Source organism: Glycine soja, chromosome 20, assembly GCF_004193775.1.
Source record: "Glycine soja cultivar W05 chromosome 20, ASM419377v2, whole genome shotgun sequence".
Classification (NCBI taxonomy): Eukaryota; Viridiplantae; Streptophyta; class Magnoliopsida; order Fabales; family Fabaceae; genus Glycine; species Glycine soja.
Genome location: NC_041021.1, coordinates 32,974,176 through 32,994,909, shown reverse-complemented (window position 1 = coordinate 32,994,909; position 20,734 = coordinate 32,974,176). Strand labels below are relative to the sequence as shown.

At 31.0% G+C, this 20,734-nt stretch overlaps 2 long non-coding RNA genes across 3 annotated transcripts; both read right to left on the bottom strand.

Annotated features, from left to right (window-relative positions):
• Positions 1-4,800: 4,800 nt before the first annotated feature.
• LOC114401617 lies at positions 4,801-6,103 on the bottom strand. Of its 2 annotated transcripts, none has more exons than XR_003664311.1 (4): positions 5,971-6,103; positions 5,718-5,787; positions 5,480-5,549; positions 4,801-5,182 (listed from the first exon to the last, which is right to left on the bottom strand). It is a non-coding gene; the product is annotated as an uncharacterized LOC114401617 (long non-coding RNA). The 2 variants fall into 2 exon arrangements; XR_003664312.1 differs by having other exon boundaries at positions 5,911-6,097.
• A 3,379-nt stretch (positions 6,104-9,482) lies between these two features.
• Positions 9,483-10,333, bottom strand: LOC114402987. Its single transcript, XR_003664563.1, has 3 exons — positions 10,245-10,333; positions 9,668-9,744; positions 9,483-9,553 (listed from the first exon to the last, which is right to left on the bottom strand). It is a non-coding gene; the product is annotated as an uncharacterized LOC114402987 (long non-coding RNA).
• Between the last annotated feature and the right edge of the window lie 10,401 nt (positions 10,334-20,734).

Genomic DNA, 20,734 nt, shown 5'->3' with positions numbered 1-20,734 from the left:
GATTAGATGAGGATAATTCAAGTTACTCCATAAATATTTTTCATCTTTACACTTTATTTTCTTTTTATTTAACAGTTTTAATGAATAACTTATCTTTGAGGGTTAAATTAAAAAAAAGAATAAGAATTAAAAATAATTCTTTTAAAGTTAATTATTCTTAAAGTAATTTAATTCCTCCTCAACTTAAATACACACATATGCTAACATAATAATTCACCTCTACAAAAAATTAGAATAAATATCTTGAACGAGAGCATTTTTAGTTATCTTTTTCAATTAATGAGAATGTTTTAGCTACTTTTCTTTGACGGTGTAGTTTTAACAATTTTTCTTAATCTTTTATCTCTTTCAATTTATTGTTTTCAATATCTTTATTTTAAACTTGGATTTCAATATTTTTTTAGAAGAAATTATCAATAATTGTATTGTCCAAGGTCCATAAAATACACGTGTCATGTTACGTGACACTCTGAGAAACGCGTCAATCCTTCACGTTAGTCCTGACACAGGAACACAGACGCTCAATGCTTAGTAGTTGGGCTCTCCAATAGACAAGTTATCTCTAACCTCTTACTAGTAAAATATAATGACATTTCTTTATTCTTGGCATGCATTTAATTATCTACAAAGTTACACATTAAGGTACAATTATCTACTAACAATTATCTCTAAATTACATTTTATATGTAACATTATCTATAAGTCATCGACTATTATATTTTAAATGACAATAATTATCTATAAGGTCAGTTATGTTACCGTAACAACCCTTAGCAACAAGGGCCCGCAACTCCCTCACCATTCTATAAGTATCATCAGGTTCCTTCGTACTCTCTCAACATAATGACTCACATATTCATTCGTACTCACTTGAGACAAATATATTCACTCCTACTTATATGCTTATTTTCTCATACTCTCCTAACCCAAGTACTTATTTGAACGTCGAAATCATTTGTTTTGCAAGTTCCTCCTTTAGTTTTCTTAACAAATGTCACTCTCAGTCCGACATGCAAAGTCTAGGACCCCACCTTAATCATGTCTACCCTGACACGTGTTAGCTTCGAATTTTGGTAAGTACAATGATTAAAAATAAAATATTAATTAATTGAAGAATAATTTTAAAATTGCATTAAGTTGGACAAATGTAGTTAAAAATTATTTATATTTGAGTTCACCAAACTTTTTCTTTTTCTTGTAATTGAATCATCGGGGGAGTATATTTTATCTCAGTTAAATTAAAGAGATAACTTGATTAGCCTATTTCAGAAAAAAAAAATACCTTGATTAGCCTATTTCAGTTAAAAAAAAAAAAACCTTGATTAGCCTATCAATACTAAATGTGTATGTATTAAATGACATTTCTATGACTCAAGTAAGAGTATCTTCAATGATCGTCACTCAATGAATTGTTTATTTTTAGATATTATTGATTAATTTTTTTATTATTGAAGGTGATTTATGTGTTATGTTGGATAATTTTTTTCCTGCAATTCTTCCTTTCTTTTAAGAGGAATGATTACAATAACTTTATAACATTCTCTTCTTAATAGCTTTTAAAAAAATCTCCACTTAATATATTTTATTATTGATTAAAATTTATTAGAAACTACAATATCATAGATGAAATTCATTAAATAAGAAGTGAGATCTATGAAATTATTTATGATTTTTAATAAATTTTAACAAATAAAAATATATATTAAGATAAATATGTTAAAAAATGCATTCCTAACTTTTCCTCTTCTAATTATAAAATCCATAGCAATTGTAAGTGAAGCTAGCCCAAAGCCTTAGCTATCATTATATATTCTTACATTTTTGTTATATATGGAAACCCTTTTCTTTGTTTTTGGTGTGAACCAAGTATCCTTCAATCGAAAATCAAGGATTAATCCTCTGAGGTACTGAGATCTATTTAAAGAGTTAATCTCTTTCAATAAATATTTTTCCATGTACGTGAGTCAAAAATGAAACTCATGATCACATACTTAAAAAAATAAAATTACTTATCAATTATATCACATTAATTAATTATGTGAACCTTTTTCATGTTCGTGTTTTCTTTGTTCTGTCTTGTTTTTAATCTCTACGGTCATTTCAATTTATTTCTTTTGATAGCATTATAATCTCGGAATCTTGTATTTGTTTTTTGGTCTAAGTGAGAATGATATTTAAGATTCTTAGAGTGATACAATGGGTACAATCACCGTTAGGTATGCTTGTGCACATAACTAAAAGTAAATATTGATTTTCGTATATATATTTTTAATATAATACGAAAATTATACTTTTAATTTCTTATCATACGTTGATAAATACACTATAAAAAAATATATTATATATCATTTACTTTTTTTTTATCAATATGCACTAGTAATCCACACATATTACTAATTAAATTCATTATTAAAAAGTATATATATGTAACTTCACTTGAGGCTTTGAGCCATACTCCCTACCATTGAAGCAATAAACACGTACTCAACTACCTCATGCATGTGGTTACGAAACAATGAATTCATCAATGATTAACATTTGCTCTAGAGATTGCAAATTGATATGTACATGTACTACTATACCATTTACTCTTTTTATTGTTAATTTTGTCTTTTTTAAGCAAGTTAATTTTGTTAGAATGAATTGGTAATGGAAAAATAATAAAATATAGTTATTTTTTTATTTTTTTATGAAACGACCCGCCACTAAAGCATGTTTTAGGGAGAAAAAAAATCAAGAGGGACCCTTATAGAAGGAGCGTGAGAAATTGGAGTACAATGGAGTGGGGATTTTGAATCCTTATAGTCTTTTCTTGCAGCATGCCCGTACTTCAATGAATTGATATACTTTTAGTGAATTACTTTTTTATACTTACTAGTATGCAACCTGTGTACATGCACGAGTTGTTTGGTAAGCAAGTTTGCAAATGTTGATTAACAGTAAAATAGTTAAAGTCAAATACACAAAAATGAAAACCTATAGGCGCACAAGTAGTAGGAATAATGGCACCAGAAATGACATTATTTCCATAAAATAGAGATCGAGAAAGAGGCTCACGAATAGCATCAATATCTACTAGAGGGGCAGCAAACAAAAACTACAAAACAAATCCCCCACAGCAGCACCCACATCTTCGTCTGAAGTAAAGAGATAAACTACTTTTTTCTCTTAAAAATAAAAAAGAACAAATAAGATAAACCCAATTTCAAATGATGTAAGCATTGTCACAACTATAGAGAACTTTGCAGCTTGTGAGTTTCCTCTTCCAAGTTCATTTGCCACTCTAACACTGCAAATTTAGAACTATAAAGTTAATATTGAGCAGCAAACAAAAAACAAATAGAAAATTAAATGACAACTAATTGATTTTTTTTGTGATTTCTTAATTATATATATATATATATATATATATATATATATATATATATATATATATATATATATATATATATATACTATTTATTTGGTAGATGATGACAAAAACAATTGTTACAACCATAAAAAGGTAAAGGGCATTCTTACCTTGTTGCAGCCATGAAACCAAGCGCTATCATCATTTCCCATCCATTGATGTTAATACTGTAAATAATAAAATTTGCTTTCAATCTTTAACGGCAAAGCAATACTAAATGATATGAAACATGTTGGTAAGAAATTGTTTTCAGAAGAAAAGAAAAATTCAAAGGTGATAAGTTATACACAGTAATTCGTGTTACACGAATTCATCCCACTAAGCAATCTCCGAAATTCAAAATATAATAAGCCATATCAAGTATGCACAAACTAAATAAATAAACCACGTTAATGTAGTCTGCCTTATATCACATTAAATGATTAGATTCTAATCCAACTAAAGATAAAAGTTAAGAAAGGAAAAAACAATAATCAACTACCTTCTTCCTAGATTTTACATAGGTATTCAGCATTTAACTCGGGCAAATCTTTGTACTCAAGCAAAAAGGAAGCAGAGAATCATTTGTATTTTCTTAGCACTATCACAGCCAATTGTAAAGACAAAATTTCAAATGGTCAGGGAATGAAGGATGGGGGAATAAAAAGGGAATAACAGTGATTTAAAATTTCAAGTCAAACTCCGGTCCTACCCCTTACACACCAAGCTACTGATAATGCATAGTCTGGTATGAACCTATGAACTACCTTGATATTAGTAACGTGTACCTTGTAAACATACCAATTAACAAAGACAGAAAAATGCTCATTCTGCATTGTTTTTCTTCAACCAGTTAAAACATCATATTAGGTACATGAGACATGACTTCAATTTCATAAGCAAGACAATAACAAAGTGTGAAAGAGGATATACTTGAATTAGTCCAAAATTCATTTTGAATACAAATTTTCAAGCTCCGGAAAGCACAACCTATCAATAAAGCAATTGTTAGAGGATTTGAGCATGATTTCATACTTCTAATAACTCCTTAGAGCTTAATCTAGATAAATAATGTCTTAATCCTACATCAATTTGTTATATTGTGATATGAACTAATCCATGAGAAGAAGAGGAAATTAAATTTGCAAATATATATAAGAAAAATAATTGAAAAACAAAGAAACTTTAGGTTTATTTTTTGGTCATTCAATAAATAGTCAATATTTTTTAAAGAAGAAGAAAAATACTGTTCTTTATTCAAATTGAGAAAAAGAGGTTCATACATCATGTTGCAAATAGCTAACAATCTAAGGTGAAACCTCTTTTATTCAGTATCTTTTCTGAAGCATGAAAGCTAGAGAAGCCAACTTATTAGCAATAATGTTGCAGCTTATTCTTACCCACTGAACACTAGGTGATGAAAGAGATTGCATCAATTGAATGCAATCTTTGATAATGCCATCAAAATATGTGTAATGCAGCGTTGGTGCCTTATTACATGACTTCAATACACCATCTCAAGGCCAGAGATTCTGCCACTTTGATACTATAAGTATTTGGCATAAACTTTGTTGCAATTGCAAAAATTTCACCCTCATGGTCCTAATAATGATTCCAATGCCAAAGTTTGCTTTTAATTTGGCTTTGGTAATGGCTTCTTCCATCTTTCATTCCTCCTTGTAACACTTTTATTGTCTTCAGTAAGCGGTAAAATGAGGTGGTGTACCTGCTGCATATAATCTGCTCAACTGACATTTTCTTTTGCGTGAACACCATTGGTTGATTTGGTTCCTACAATAACGTTAAATAAAGCAATTGGTATTATGATGTGACTAACTTTAGAAGCTTTTAAAAGATCATTCAGTAACATATAAGCTCTGGATTACCGTTGATACTACACATTACACTAAGTTTTGTTTACCAACCTCATTTAGATGTAAAACACAAGCAATTGAAGGGAAGGGGCTAGTAGTGAGGGTAGGGGTAGGTAAGAAATTATTTGTGCAAGAAAATTCAATCTCAGGCCATGAACAACTTAAAAAGTAAAAAATATTAAAAAGCACTATTGGAGGAGAGATATACATATACCTGGGTATTTATGAGTGAAAGTATCTCATATACTTGGTCCTTTTCCACCTTCCCTTGCAGCACCTTCATACTACACAACAAACTGGATGTAACACAAGCAATTGAAGGGAAGGGGCTAGTAGTGAGGGTAGGGGTAGGTAAGAGATTATTAGTGCAAGAAAATTCAATCTCAGGCCATGGACAACTTCAAAAGTAAAAAATATTAAAAAGCACTATTGGAGGAGAGATATACATATACCTGGGTATTTATGAGCGAAAGTATCCCATATACTGGGTCCTTTCCCACCTTCCCTGGCAGCACCTTCATACTACACAACAAAATTATGTATCTTAGATTCTGAATACATAAAAGGTAATTGACAACAATAAACAAAATTGGAAGATTGTTCATGGGCTGAAACCTTCTTCATGAATAACATCGATTTACTTACTAATTTGAAAAAATAGCACTACTCCATCCATCCATGCATGCTGCATTATTGGAAACTCACCTGTTAAGAGTAGCTGACACAGTTTCCTGGACAATAGCCCTCCAGTTGTAACCTCTGTTTGCAATAACATATATTGCACCTTCGTCGGTCACCATCTTCGCACTCTTCTCACCAATAACCTTTATGCACACCTGCAATACATTCCATTGATTTCAGTAACTGCAATCCCAGTCTCTTTAATTCAAAAAATTAAAAATCCTATGGTAATAGGTTGATAAATTCAACCAAAAAAACATATAACCCACAACCTATCTTAAAACTTTTTCATCAATGTTCTAGATAAAGGTATAAATCAAAAGAGATAAAGGAATAACTTTCAAGGGTCATCATCCTACCACATGATTATAAATCAATATATGGAAAAACACATATACCCATAAAAGTGTAAAAGCTAATTGAAGGTAAAAGGAAAAAAAAAGGAGTCAACTTTTTATTTTCCAGCTATGGTTGGATTCATAAAACATACCCCATATGCATGCAATGTCTGAAACATCCCCAAAAGCCTGATTAGATTAGATTTGTCACGAGGATTTTGAAGAAAAACGAAGAAGACGAAACCGATTCAAAGCAATCTTAAGAATTCAATCAAAAGACAGAGATTAAAAAAATAAAGAGAGAGAGAGAGAGAGAGAGAATGCATAAAAAAAGGAAGGAAAAAAAAGAACCTTAGTTTGATAGCCTTCCCTTCTCATATGCAAACACACAAATGGGATTGCTTTTGGATTCTTCGTCGTCCATGTCTTCTTTACATAAATTTTAATTTTTAATACATTATATTAAAATTGAAGTGTTTTCTTATCAAATAAATTGAATTTTAATATTATTATAATATTAATAATTCTTAATTTTAATTCAATTTGTACATTACAAATTTTTCACGCACTATATTAATTAATAAAGATGAAGTAGCTTAATTTTAATGATTTACTTCCATAATAAAGATGAAGTAGCTTTAAAATTATTTCTTAAAAAATTTAAAAATAGCCATATAGAAACTTACTAATTTAAGACATGTGTTACAAATAATTTTATCCCTTAATTTTTTTTTTGTGAAAGCTTAACATGTATCTCAATAACTAAAGGGATTAATCTCAATAGCTAAAGGGATTAATCATTGATTCTTAGTAAAAAAAACACCAAATTCACCTATAAAGTACATTAAAAGTGTAAAAGTATACCCATATAGAAACTTACTAATTTAAGACATATGTTACAGATAATTTTATCCCTTAAAATTTGTTATGTGAAAGCTTAACATGTATCTCAATAACTAAAGGGATTAATCTCAATAGCTAAAGGGATTAACCATTGATTCTTAGTAAAAAAAAAGACCAAATTCACCTACAAAGTACATTAAAAGTGTAAAAGTAAAAGTGATTACATTTAGAAAAAAATGACTATTTATCTAAAAATATAGATAATATATTATTTATGATGTGTCTGCAAAAAGCACTATGATAAAACAAAAATAATCAAGTTGCACACAAGTGCTAACGACAAAACACATACCCAGTGAAGATTACCATAAAATTACTTGTACAAATGCTCTTTGTGCAACATCTTGATCTGTTTAGACTTGGATAATACTAAACTCAGGCAAAAAAAAAAAAACAAAACACAATGGAATACACATGGCACTTTTTCTCACTTTTTGGTCATTTTGTCCTTACTTCATTGGTTGACACGTGCATTTTGGACTTGCTTAATTTTTGGATGCGTGCATTTTGGCCTTCTTCTTTTGTTGATTGGTACTTTCATTTTGCTTTCAACTGAGGCATCAACAGCCAGCTTTTTCCTCCTGACTACATCTCCTTATTTCATTTTTTTTTAACAAATTTAGTCAAAACAATCACTGCAGACACATTACCAAAAAGCTAGCAGCAAAATCAATGACGAAAAAAGAAGCTGAGACACAATGCCAATTGCTGCTTATCAATCGTAAATTTTTTTCAATTTAACTTATAAAATAATTATTATAAAAATTAATAGTTTTTTTATATATGATAATTTTTTTTATTAAATAACAATAACAATATAATTGGTATAAATATTATTCATTTATTAAATTTTAGTTGGAGAGAATAAAAGTATCATAAGTTTGTAAGTCATTCACATTCATTATAAAAAAATATATAAATATAAAAAAAAACAATATAATTTACTAATAAATCCAAAGATTTCCTTTTAATCCAAACCCAGAGACTAAATGTATATAAATTTATATGCAAACTCATTCAAAAGATTGATTTTTGTTAAAGTTATTTTATCATTAATTAATCATAAATTTTTTTAGCATAGCTTATAAAATAATTAAAATAATATTTACAATTTAATCTATAGAGTATAATTTTTACAATTTAAAATAATTTTTAAAAAATTATAATAGGCCCATGACACATTTACTAATATAAATACTATAAAGAAAAAAAAACAACTTTTTTATGCATTATCTAGAATTGTGACACAAGTCTACATATTAAAAAATATTAAAAAGAAGAAAGGATATGACTCCAATCAATCAAGATTTATAGTATTAGGTTCTAACATGGTTATTAAGAATAACTTCAGTAATTTTGAAACTCCATGTGGTTATTATTGACTCATTTGCATTAATGCGGAGGCAAATATTAAAAGTTTTCAATTTAAAGTACTTGCATTCCTTACATATAGCACAAGCGAATTAATTAGTGGCAGATTGTATCGAGTCCCAACAAAGGCTGCTTCATTGGGTGAGAGAAGCAGCTTATACTTCAATCCAGATAAAATTCATGCAAACCTAAGACATCGAACCTACATCGCCCATAATAGAAATATTCATTAAAATGAGGATAACCATGTGACCTCGTTACACAGGAAAAATTGCATAAACTTACATAGCACACTAAATCACTACATATCCAGGGAAACAAAGGAACACAACGAACACATGCAAGACTTAACTGTAATATCAACAACTATATAGATGAAATCATAACAAAGAAAGGAGACTACAACAATATATGCATGTTTTAGAATATCTTTTTGTATGCTTAAACAACATTACTAAACCATTAAAACCATTTTTTACACCTCCAAGGAAATCCTATCCATGAGAACTCTTTTGTACAATTATGCATCTTCTGCAATTGATTGTCCTGAATTATGAACACAACAAAAAAAAAATACAAAATAGATACTATTAAAAAGAGCCGAAAAACAAACCCAGATAACCAAGATAAAAACGGTATTATATTAGCATAAGCAACAATACCTTCAAGGCTCCAATTGCTCCAATTTCAGGTTCATAACCATGTTTTCCCACCATAACCTGCATAAACTTACATAGCACACTAAATCACTACATATCCAGGGAAAGAAAGGAACACAACGAACACATGCAAGACTTAACTGTAATATCAACAACTATATAGATGAAATCATAACAAACAAAGGAGACTACAACAATATATGCATGTTTCAAAATATCTTTTTGTATGCTTAAACAACATTACTAAACCATTAAAACCAATTTTTTACACGTCCATGGCAACCCTATCCATGAGAACTCTTTTGTACAATTGCGCATCTTCTGCAATTGATTGTCCTGAATTACGAACACAACAAAAATAATACAAAATAGATACTATTAAAAAGAGTCGAAAAACAAACCCAGATAACCAAGATAAAAAGGGTAGTATATTAGCATAAGCAACAATACCTTCAAGGCTCCAATTTATCCAATTTCAGCTTCATAATCATGTTTTCCCACCATAACCTCATCCCCTGAAGACAAATCTGAAACATTGAAAACACAAAAAACAACAAATTTAATTTCAATTACCGAATCCAAATATGCAGAAAAAAACCAAAAATTAAAACATTTCCCAAACCTTATCACAGAGGTCACCCACAACGGAAAAAAAACATCTCAAGTTTTAAAACAAAAAGAAAAAAAATACGAATACACCATTCAATTTCAGATCCAACTAGCGGAAATCTCGCCCTATGCAAAATTTTCAAAAAAAACCCTCAAAATCTGAGAAATCCCAAACACAATCCAAACCATACCAGACCGAAAACCCCAATAAAAAATGTAGAACACTAAGAAATTAAACAAAGGGGAAAAACCAAAGGGTAGTAAAAAAACAAAACCCTAGAACCAAAACACCAACCTTTATCTCACCCCAAATGAAAAACAACAAATCGGTTGTTCACATGAACGAAAGAGAACCCAACTTTGCAGTGCTAGCTATCAAATCTATCACCTCAAATCTCAAGAACCACATGCATCTTACATTAGGACTTAGCTGAAGAAGAAGAGAGGCAAAGCAACGAAGCACGCCTCTGAGATGAAGCCAAGGAAAAGTGGGACGCGTCAACAAATGAAACAACCCCACCGGAAAGCTTTAAAGAGCAAAGCATGTGGCACAACAAAACAGTGAAAACTAAATTACTTAGTAAGTACGTGGCACAACCATAGGAGTGGGAATTGGACACCCAAAATGACCAAAAAACCATTAAAAGGGACAACTGTCTAATTTTCAAGCATGAGCACACCAGTAATTTTCCTATACTTCTCTTTTATAATATAGGATATAGATAGATTACTTTTTTATACTTATAGAAGCATTCGAGTAACACACGTGAATAGGACACATATAACATTACTTTAATATAATCTTCCTTTTGCTGTGCCAAAAAAAGAAGTTAATTTGCGATCCGATTGATTATGAAATTGTGATCGAAGATATCACTTTATTTCAATATAAACCGATTAATGGGAGGCAAATTATTCGGATGCCAAAGTCAAATAGAAGTTGTGTATGTTTTTTGTAATTAAAATATAATTAGAGTATATTTCCATTGATGAATGAAGAGAGTTCAAGTGAAGTCATGTAATTAAAATTGACAAATGGTTGCGGTTATAATTTCGTTGTAAAAAAAAAAAAGCAGAGGATAGGTGTCACATTCTCAATCAAGCGGTTTTTCTTAGAAGCCACATGTCCTAGGCAATTTACTTTTTTTGTTATAAATAGGTGTCACATTCTCGATCAAGTCTTTGTAATTTTTATTTGGTTTTTGAACAACATACTACTCTTATAGTACCAATTTCACCGCACTTAATTATGGCTACCAAGTTTTACGGAAAAGATGTATGTTATGACTCATTATTTTATTTTAGATTAAATTAGATATATACTTTCTTGCATTCATCTGTCTACAACTCCTTCTTGCCGGGTACATATAATTCATTTACATCTTATATAGTGTCAATTTTCCATATTAATTTTTTCTATACAAGTGGTGATGCTTGTAACCAAAATGACTTATATCTAATCGTAAGAATTCGAAATTTTGTTAGAATCACTAATATTTTGAAGAAAACTTGTATACTTTTCAACATCAGAATTTAAACATTTTCTCAGATTGAAAACAAGTAAGTTGTTAGTTTGATTAAATAACCCTTAAAGGCATTTTGGTTAAGATAAAAGTCTTATTTTAAAATATTTTTTGTTGGTTTATTGTTTTTCGAATCCTTAACCAGAATTTCTTATCAACACTATCTAGAGATTTGCAAAAAGGTTTCAAAAAAGTTTATAAAATTTGCATACACACTATTCAATTCTTTTTCTAGTGTAACTTTTTTCCAAACTTTGTTAGAAGTGAAATGGACAAATGAATGCATACTTATCCAAGAGATTCTTTAAGTTGCAAAGGATAAAGGTATACGTGTAATATTAAAAAAAAGAAAAATATTTATACTTAGTTATTCATTTAAAACGTTGAAAATGTACTTACATCATGAATACTTGAATAATGGTCACACAAAACATGTCTTGCTCCCTTTAGATTTCCATGACATCTTAAGGAATTGCGTACTATTGGAGTGCAAGTATGAAGATTAAGTCTTACATTAGATAATAATGAGCAACCTAGACAATATATTTATGTGAGAAGGACTCAAAAACTTAATTAATGTCTTAAGATTTTGGGTTAACTTTGGTATCAAGATCACTTGTGTGGTTTGCTAGTGACTTGTTGGTGGAGATCTCCTAGAGTTTTACACCCTTGTATTCTCAACAAATTGTATTAGAGAAAGTCACACAAGTGAACTTGAACCACATTAAACCCAAAACCTTAAGACATTAGATTTGAGGGTCTATCTCAGTTATATATTGCTCAACTTACTCATCTTTTCTTAATGTTGGACTTCATATCTTCACACTTGCACTCTAACAATCTTCCCTTAAGTGTAAGTATATTTCACATGATATGCTTCCCTCAAAGCAAAAACACTTTCCATCCATGAATATTACTTGAACTATTAGTGGCCCTTATACATTACTACAAAAAACAACTTATACGTTGGTTATTAACCGTCGTCTTAGGCAACATCGTAGAAAATCTTCACTTTCTATGACAGTTCTATAAAAAATTATCTTAGACAAAGGTATTCTTTTAAGATGGTTCTTAGCTAAAAACCATCTTAGATGGGTACCTTTCTAAGATGGTTCTTAGTTGAAAACTATCTTAGAAGGGTAAACTTTCTAAGACAGTTTTAGAGAATCGTCTTAGAATGTGTTATTTTTTCTTAAAAAAAAAATCTAATAAAATAATAAAAAAGGAAAATTCTAATAAAAAAAAGGATCATTGCATTTTGTAGCTTCAATATCCCATATAAAAATCTCCCCGCCAAGGCCACCAGAGGCAACCACATTGCTATAAAATTCATGACACTACCAAGGAATCAAAAAAATGGATTTGATAAGATTCAAACTTTAAATTCAATCAAACTATCTTTCATATTTGAGCACATAAAAAAAAGGAAAAAGAAGCATATGAAAAGTTCATAGTACATTGCATTTTTTCATCTACAACAACACATGTAACACAATCTGAGTGGCAGAGTGTCCTAGTACATGTTCCAGTGGACAAGGCATTCCTTGTCTAGTACAAACATACAACCACCAAGTTAAACAAAAGGGATGTGGAAAAATTACATCAATATTAATGTACTATTATCATAAGAAAATAGTGAGGATTGATTAGAGCAAGTAACAATTAATAATCAACAAACCTTAAGGGTTGCATTTGAAGAACATGAAACAAGAACATTATCACCAACAAGAGCAACATCATTATCATGCAAAAATAAAATAAAAAAGTAATTTCTATCTATTTACATGTAACTTACATTTTAATGCATGCATTGATATAAATTGTGTATATATATTATTTGGTTGGTATAAAAAAACTCATTATTTCTATTCCTTAACTAGTGTAACATCTAATGCTCATGCGATCTTAGAATTAAACCAAAAGTATTTAAGATGAATAATTGGTGATTCTAGGTTCATTTTGTATAGAATAATAATATAATATTATTTTTTATTAACTTTTCTATTATTTTCACACACACAAATGCTAAGTATTATTCTCAAATGGTGTATGCCATTTTTCTTTTTCACATACACCTTTTATTTATTTATCTGACAATGGAGCCTTTATTTAACAATGGAAGCTTAGATTTCAGCACCAAAACCTCTAGTTATAGGAGCTTCATGACTAACCTATGCAAAGTACATTCAATTCATCATGTAAGGTGATACCAAATAGGTTAAGTATTATTCTATAAACTGTATAGTGTATACTTACAAGCAATCTTCCTATCTTGATAACTGAGGCCTTTACTGTTTCCTTATCCCAAGGAACTAGCATCTTCAGATCAATCAATTCACAAGAAATTCCTTCCTGAAGAATCACATAATAGCATTAGAATTTCAGTAGAGATAAAATCTAGACTTCCACTTAAAAAATGAAATCCTTATATTATAGCATAAATGGGAAATTTTAATGTAAAACTTTCTTTTACAGAACATAACAACTTTGTTCTTCAGTAAACACATAAATTATGAATTGGCACCAAGTAGTTTAAAATAATATCAAGTTACTTATAAAGTCCTTAGAAAATAAGAGAGGAGAGCCAACAAATGGGATCATATTACTAGTTTTAGTTAGACTAACTAGTTATGTAGTTATACTAATGAATTAGGTCAAGTACAAGTATAATACTACCTTTGATCATTTTCGTAAGAACCTTTTGGGATGTAATGTCTTTGTCTTTTTATAAGATTCCCTTCAAATTATCTAATACATTAGTTACCATTTTTTGCACGAGGGTGCTTGGTGCAATATGCATGACAGTGATAAGACTAGCAATATCTTCATTTGGTAATGGTACATGGAGTAGATTTCAGTTCATACGAGTCAAGTCCTACCCCAATAAAATCCCAAACATTCCAAATTTAAATTGGAGAATAAAAAGTTTTCAAGGATGAATCTGAGCAAAATTTGAGGGGATGTAGAAGGTATTTCAGCTTGATTGTTCTAGATCAATATTTAATTATTAGAAAATAAATCAATCATAAATCTTTTAAAATAGTTTAATGGCAAACTAAAGTTCAACTGAGAGATTTTAAATACTCATTATGTGACCAAAACTTGTCAAGAAGCAACCTAGATCTAAATAGCTTTTTTCTGAAAAGTATTTTTGACAAAACACAATGGTTTTGAGATAAAATTAAAGGCAAGTTGTAATGACATACAATCTCGATAAGGTAACACACAAATAGTTGCATGCAATTCTTGTATGGTTGCATGAGGGGGAGATGCTGGGCAACAATAACCTTGATTTTCTAAAGAAATAAAGAAAAACAAACATTTTTTTTCCTAAACAACATATTTTGAAAAATCAAGAAAAATCAGTGCCTTCTTAATAATTTCTTTCTCCAACAAGGAAGCTTAATTATTATCTCAAGGCTATGGAATTAATAATGTATGTAGTTGAGTTCAAAAATCAGGTATCTAATCCTAATCACCATCAACCTTTCAGTTGCTCAATGTAAAAAACATGTTGTAGGATAGAAATATAGGAAGGCTTACATATTGAAAACAATTCAAAATCAAAAGATTCTTTGCGGTCACCTTTGATAGAAAGGCTAATTATACCATAATGGTTTCACCCAAACATTATCTATAACTGCAACAGTCTAATACCATCTAAGGAACCTCTGAATCAACTAAATCTAGCATGAACTTGGTTCACATACCAGGGCAAGCCAGTAGAGGGCTTCATTAGGTATTCAAATTAGCAACATGTCTTAGTTTTCCCCTTTAGTACTATGCATATGAAAGCCCAAAACTTGCATAATTGAAGTTTTAATCAGGATTTATGCATCGATATTGATGGTTTCATTAAGGGAATACACAAGAAGAAATAGGGAGCAGAACAAAGATTTTACAACATAAGGAAACAGTCCCAGTGTAGCTATGCAGTATACACATAACTCAAATTCTAGATCCTTTGTTGAATGGAAAGTTTACTTATAATCAAAATTGAGCAATTGAATTGAATTGAAATAAAATTGAACAAACTCGGAGGATGAAGAACTCTCAGAGGTTCCAACGTCGTCCTCATCGCTATCGTTAGTGTTGTCATATTGGAGGTTGGCAGCCGATTCCTCGTCCCTGGGAGCGTCATTCCTCCTGTGGTACTCGAGCTACACGAGGGCTGTGTGGACGAGGCACTGCAGCGTGTAGCCATAGATCCACCGACGGATCAACGTGTTGGGGTTCTCCTTGACGATGCAGGCGAGCATCACCGCCGAGACCACCATGAATGCTATGTTCCACATCATGCCGAGCACTGCCATCGGCTTCGAGTAGGTCCAGACACTGCAACACTCTTCCAGCTCACGCGCAACCATCTCCTAGACCACAACAAAGTGGCTGCGGTGGCCAAGGAGGAGCTCTAGGATAGGGAGGCGGGCGATGGCATCAGGGCGAGGGATAAGGAGCGGTGTGTGGGGCTAAGGGACAGAGTTAGGTGATAACATGTTGATGATGGCTAGCTAGAGAGAGAAATGCAAAATTGAAGTTGAAACAAATTAATACAGAGAAGATGGAAGCGTTTCTTCAATTTATCTGGATCCTCGTGTGACCCGCGCGACCTGATATCCAAAGGTCACAGTCAACGAAAAGTCTTTCATCCTTCCACGACGGTTTTCGCAAAATTGTCTTAGAAAAATATGATTTTAAGATATTTTTTGCGAAACCGTCTTAGAAAACTACCATTCTAAGACGGTTTTCCTAAAATTGTCTGCGTTGAAAAACCTTATATTTACAAAATTGTCACCGCCTTATATACTAAGATGATTTTTTGGGAACCATCGTCGAATGTGCGTCGTAAAAAAGTGTTTTTTTTAGTAGTGATAGCTTAGCCATTGTTGCTATGCTCTAGACACTTACACCATCGTACCAAGGTTAGCTTACATCAATGAGACACATCTCTCAATCACTACATTGTTAGGAATACTTTCAACAAAGGGATCTCCATGCATGAATCCACCACCAATTCCACTATGCCTCAATACTTGTCCGAGTCGGTTACCAAGTTGAATCATTGTCTCTGATATCACTTATTAAGAATACGAGGAAGTAAAACTCTAAGAGATATCTACCATTGGACCATGAGCAAACCACACAGGTAAATTTAATACCACATTCAACCCAAACCTTAATTAAGGCATTAGTTTTACAGGTCTTTATCACTTATATATTTTTCAATTTATTCACTCTTACCTAATTTAAAACTTCATCTTCACACTTGCACTTCAACATGTAGATTTCCATATTTATGCCAATAATATTAACCTTGGTACGAATATGAATTAGATCCCCCATTTGCAATATTAACAACCTACAGTCAAATCACACAACATGGGGGTTGTGGCTCGGTAATTGAAGAGGATTAATTTAAAACAACCATTTACTACATAATTAAACAAATGATGACCCTTTCTTTGTTCCCCTTCAAATCAAACTTCATAATATAAAATTTATTATCAACATCCATTATGTCAAATCTTGCTTGTAAACACCACACCTTTTTCAGTTTCTCTTTCATAACAATATACCTGATCTTCTTCTCGCATAGCTTAATGATGATAACATTGTCACTAACTGCATGATTCCTTAAATACTTTGTCATCAAGATATACCTTATGATATGAACCTTCATTGCACAAGGTCTGACTTAGGATCGTCTAGGATTAAACCTTGATGGAAAATTCGGAAATTGATTAAGAAAAAGGTTGGGAAATTGGCAAGATTCAAGGGTTGGGCAGTGGCTAATTTCCTGGGTCTGGGTCTTAATAAGGTGGATCTTGGCATAAAATGGATGAATGGGATGGTAAAAACGTAGGTTAAGTGGTGGATGAACAAAAATATAGAAATGGTTATAACTGAAGCTACACGACTCCAAATGAGGTGATTCCAAAACGAGGTGAAAGGTCTCGTTTTAAGTTTTAATTTAGGCTCAAGAATCACTTAATTTGAACGAGTAAAATGAGAGTTATAGTCACGAGATAATTTTGGGCAGAATTGGATTTTCTGGAAATTGTGGTTTGAAGGAACAAGGTTGAAGATGAAATGGTGGAAGGAAAGAATCACTCTTTCCAGCGAGGGCAACACACAAAGGATGTGAAAGACCTTTGATATAGCTAGGGTGTTCTTGAATCACTCAAGAACTTAGGAGAATCACTCTCACTAAGATAAAAGAGATAAACTCTAATTTTCTGAATAAAACTCAACTTATGTTTATTGATAAAATGGTTCAGCTTATATAGAAGCTTTACATCAGATTTTAGTAATGATCCACTAACCTAGAATTAAAAGAACTTAATGCCAATAACCTAGGGAATCAAAATAACTTAATGGTTGAGTGTAACTGAAATTGTGGCAACCAAAAGTCACCCCCAACAGCCATCAAGCCAGCCACCATTTGGTCTCCCAAAAGGCTGATGCCTAGGTTGCCAATTGGGCCCTTATTACAACTTGAACTAAACCAAACTAAAGCCCTTTTAGTTGATTAACCCAAAACATATTTTTGGTCAGCCAAATTTACAAGGATTGAGCCATTATTTAGACAAACTAAACACTCTAAAATTGAGACAAAGTGGTGTCATTTAGTCCTCCTCCATTTGGACCATGATACAACTCACAACCTTGGACTTTTCTCCTTGAAAATTGGGCTTGTATTTAAATAGTATGGACAATACTTGTTAAAGAGCTTCCTTGGCTTTCCTTGCTCTAGCCCTTGCCATTGGTCCTCCAAGTCCCTCAAGTGGATCCTTCCTCTTGCTCTTGGTCATGTCCTCATCATTACCTTAGCTAGCAGTCTTTTTCTATCTCCGTGTTCTACTACATCAGCTTTTGAGCAACATGATTCTCTTTCTTCCTTTGTGACATTCTATTCTTGTTTTGAATGACTATAACAAAATTAAATTGTAGGTTGTGAAGCCTCAAGCATATTTTTCTAATGCATATGGTGTTGAGAGTTACTCTATATAGAGGTTTTTCTTACAACACATGTTGTTCGCTATTGGTCAAAGAGAAAACAAAACCTTTCTTTCTTTTTTTGAATTGAAACAAAACCTTCCTTAATAATAATTATAAGCTCCTAATTAAACTTGGATGTTAGACAAGCCATAAATTGCTTATTTTCCTTCAAATTTAGTCAAGTGTTGCTTATTTAAAAATTGGTTTGTTAAAAGTTTAATGATTAATTATTCATTTAGTTCTTATAGTTGTCCAAATTTTATATGTGCATAAAAATCAAAATGGATGATTTTTAAACTTAAGTATAGAAAATAAAAGATAAAGTTTGTATAATTATAAAGACTAAACCAATAATTAAACAAAAAATAATAAAAAAGATACTATTAATTACTTGTTTCAATTTTATTGTTAGATAAGACACTACTATAATTTGGCCAATCTTTTCAAAATCGAAAAAAGTACTTATTCTTTTAGCTAAAAAAAAAGCTTTCGTGAATTTCATAACACAACCAATCATGGTCACAATGTGATTCAATCATTATAGGTAGTATCTACAAATTAAAAAGAAAAGTCACACATATATAGTATAATGTACACTTATATATACGGAGAATACTTTAGTAGAATGAATTTCATTAATTAATTGTACTATTTCATTCACAATGATTTGAATTGACTTTAGTATAATTTGTAGTTATTCACTGATTGAAACAACGATTTGCTTTTTCAATCAATTGGTTGTTCGATGCTTTCAAACCAATTTTATAGCTTTTTATGATCGGAACAATAAAACAAAAGTGGAGAAACACCTCTCAACAATATAACTTTAGTAAGTGTAGCTATTTTACACAAAAATAAATAAATATATACATATAAAAATAGAAAACATATTTGGAAAAAAATGTATAACAACAAAGATCTATTCATGGCGTAGTTCTCCATGATATACCTAGACTTTAGAGGATCAAGGTTCCATGCACATGAGGGCGGTTCCTTGTTCCGGATGATCGTATATCTCTATTCTCAATACAATACCAAACTACTCAATTTCTCAATCTTAATCAACAGTTTGAAAATGAGCTGTGTTCCATGGCGTATACACCAGCAATTGAAATTAGTGGTTGGACTTTTTTGGTGGGATAAAACTTACTATTGCGAACCATGCATTACTGGTTCCAATGAGTAAGAAGAACAAGGTACAAACTACAAATGGTGGTGTGGTTTCGAATTCCCATAACTTTCTATTGGTTTACGAGAGAGTTTCAATTTCAATAGTAGTGTGTGAATCTAGGAAGTCCACGTTCAACTACTCCACATGTATACACGACGGCTACGCTTGCCATCCTTGCCTCGATTAGGAGTTTGGGCTAGCAGGATATATGTTATTATTTATCTCAACAAGTGGATATAATCTCATGTTTTGTAAATAGTAACCGATTTTTTTTGGTGAGTCTATGCATGGTTACTTGAAAATAATAGCCATAGGGCACTTAGATTGAAAAAAGTACATCATCAAATATTATTTAAATGCACATGTATAAACATGTGGATTTCATATGATTTCGTGTAGAATGATTTCATACTCCCTTCCTTCCGTATCAAATTAACTGTGATCTTAAATTAATTTACATAAATCAACAAAAACTAATAAAAAAGAATAATGATGTTATAAAACTAGTATTAATATTACATTAAAAAACTAAAGTGACACTTATTATGAGTATCAGTAGAAAAAATAATTGATATTACATTAAAAAAATTAAATATTACACTTATTTGAAACATGTTTTTTAAATATAACACTTATTTTAGGATGGAGAAAATATCTTATAACATTATTGATATGTTAGTGTAATTCTTCAAGAGTCTAAACATTGTCTCGTATACATAACATTTTAGAAATTTTATTAAAAACATTAACTAATAAATTTACTAATTATGAGGGTAATTACACTACAAGAAAAATGACCTATGCCTACAGACAAAAACTGTCACTAGAAACAAAAAATCCGTAGGTAAATGTATGATAGACTTTGTCCTACGGACATTTTTTCCGTCAACTTTGAGGGGGCGTATAATGACAATTAATTGTCTGTCACTATAGGTTTTACCTACTATGTATAGTGTGTAGGTAAAAGTCATTAACTTCTACTTACATCTCCTAACTGTAGGTAAAAGTCTTTAATATATACCTATCATCTTCAACTAGGTAAAAACCATATAATAATAATAATAATAAATCTTCTAGCTATGCTCCCTGCTACTTACCTATTCATATGCTTTTTTTAATTATCATGTGAAAGATGACATTTGAATTGGAAGAATATGTAAATATACTGTTTAAACATATCTATAGGCCCTTTTTAAACTAAATTGGTGGTCTTCG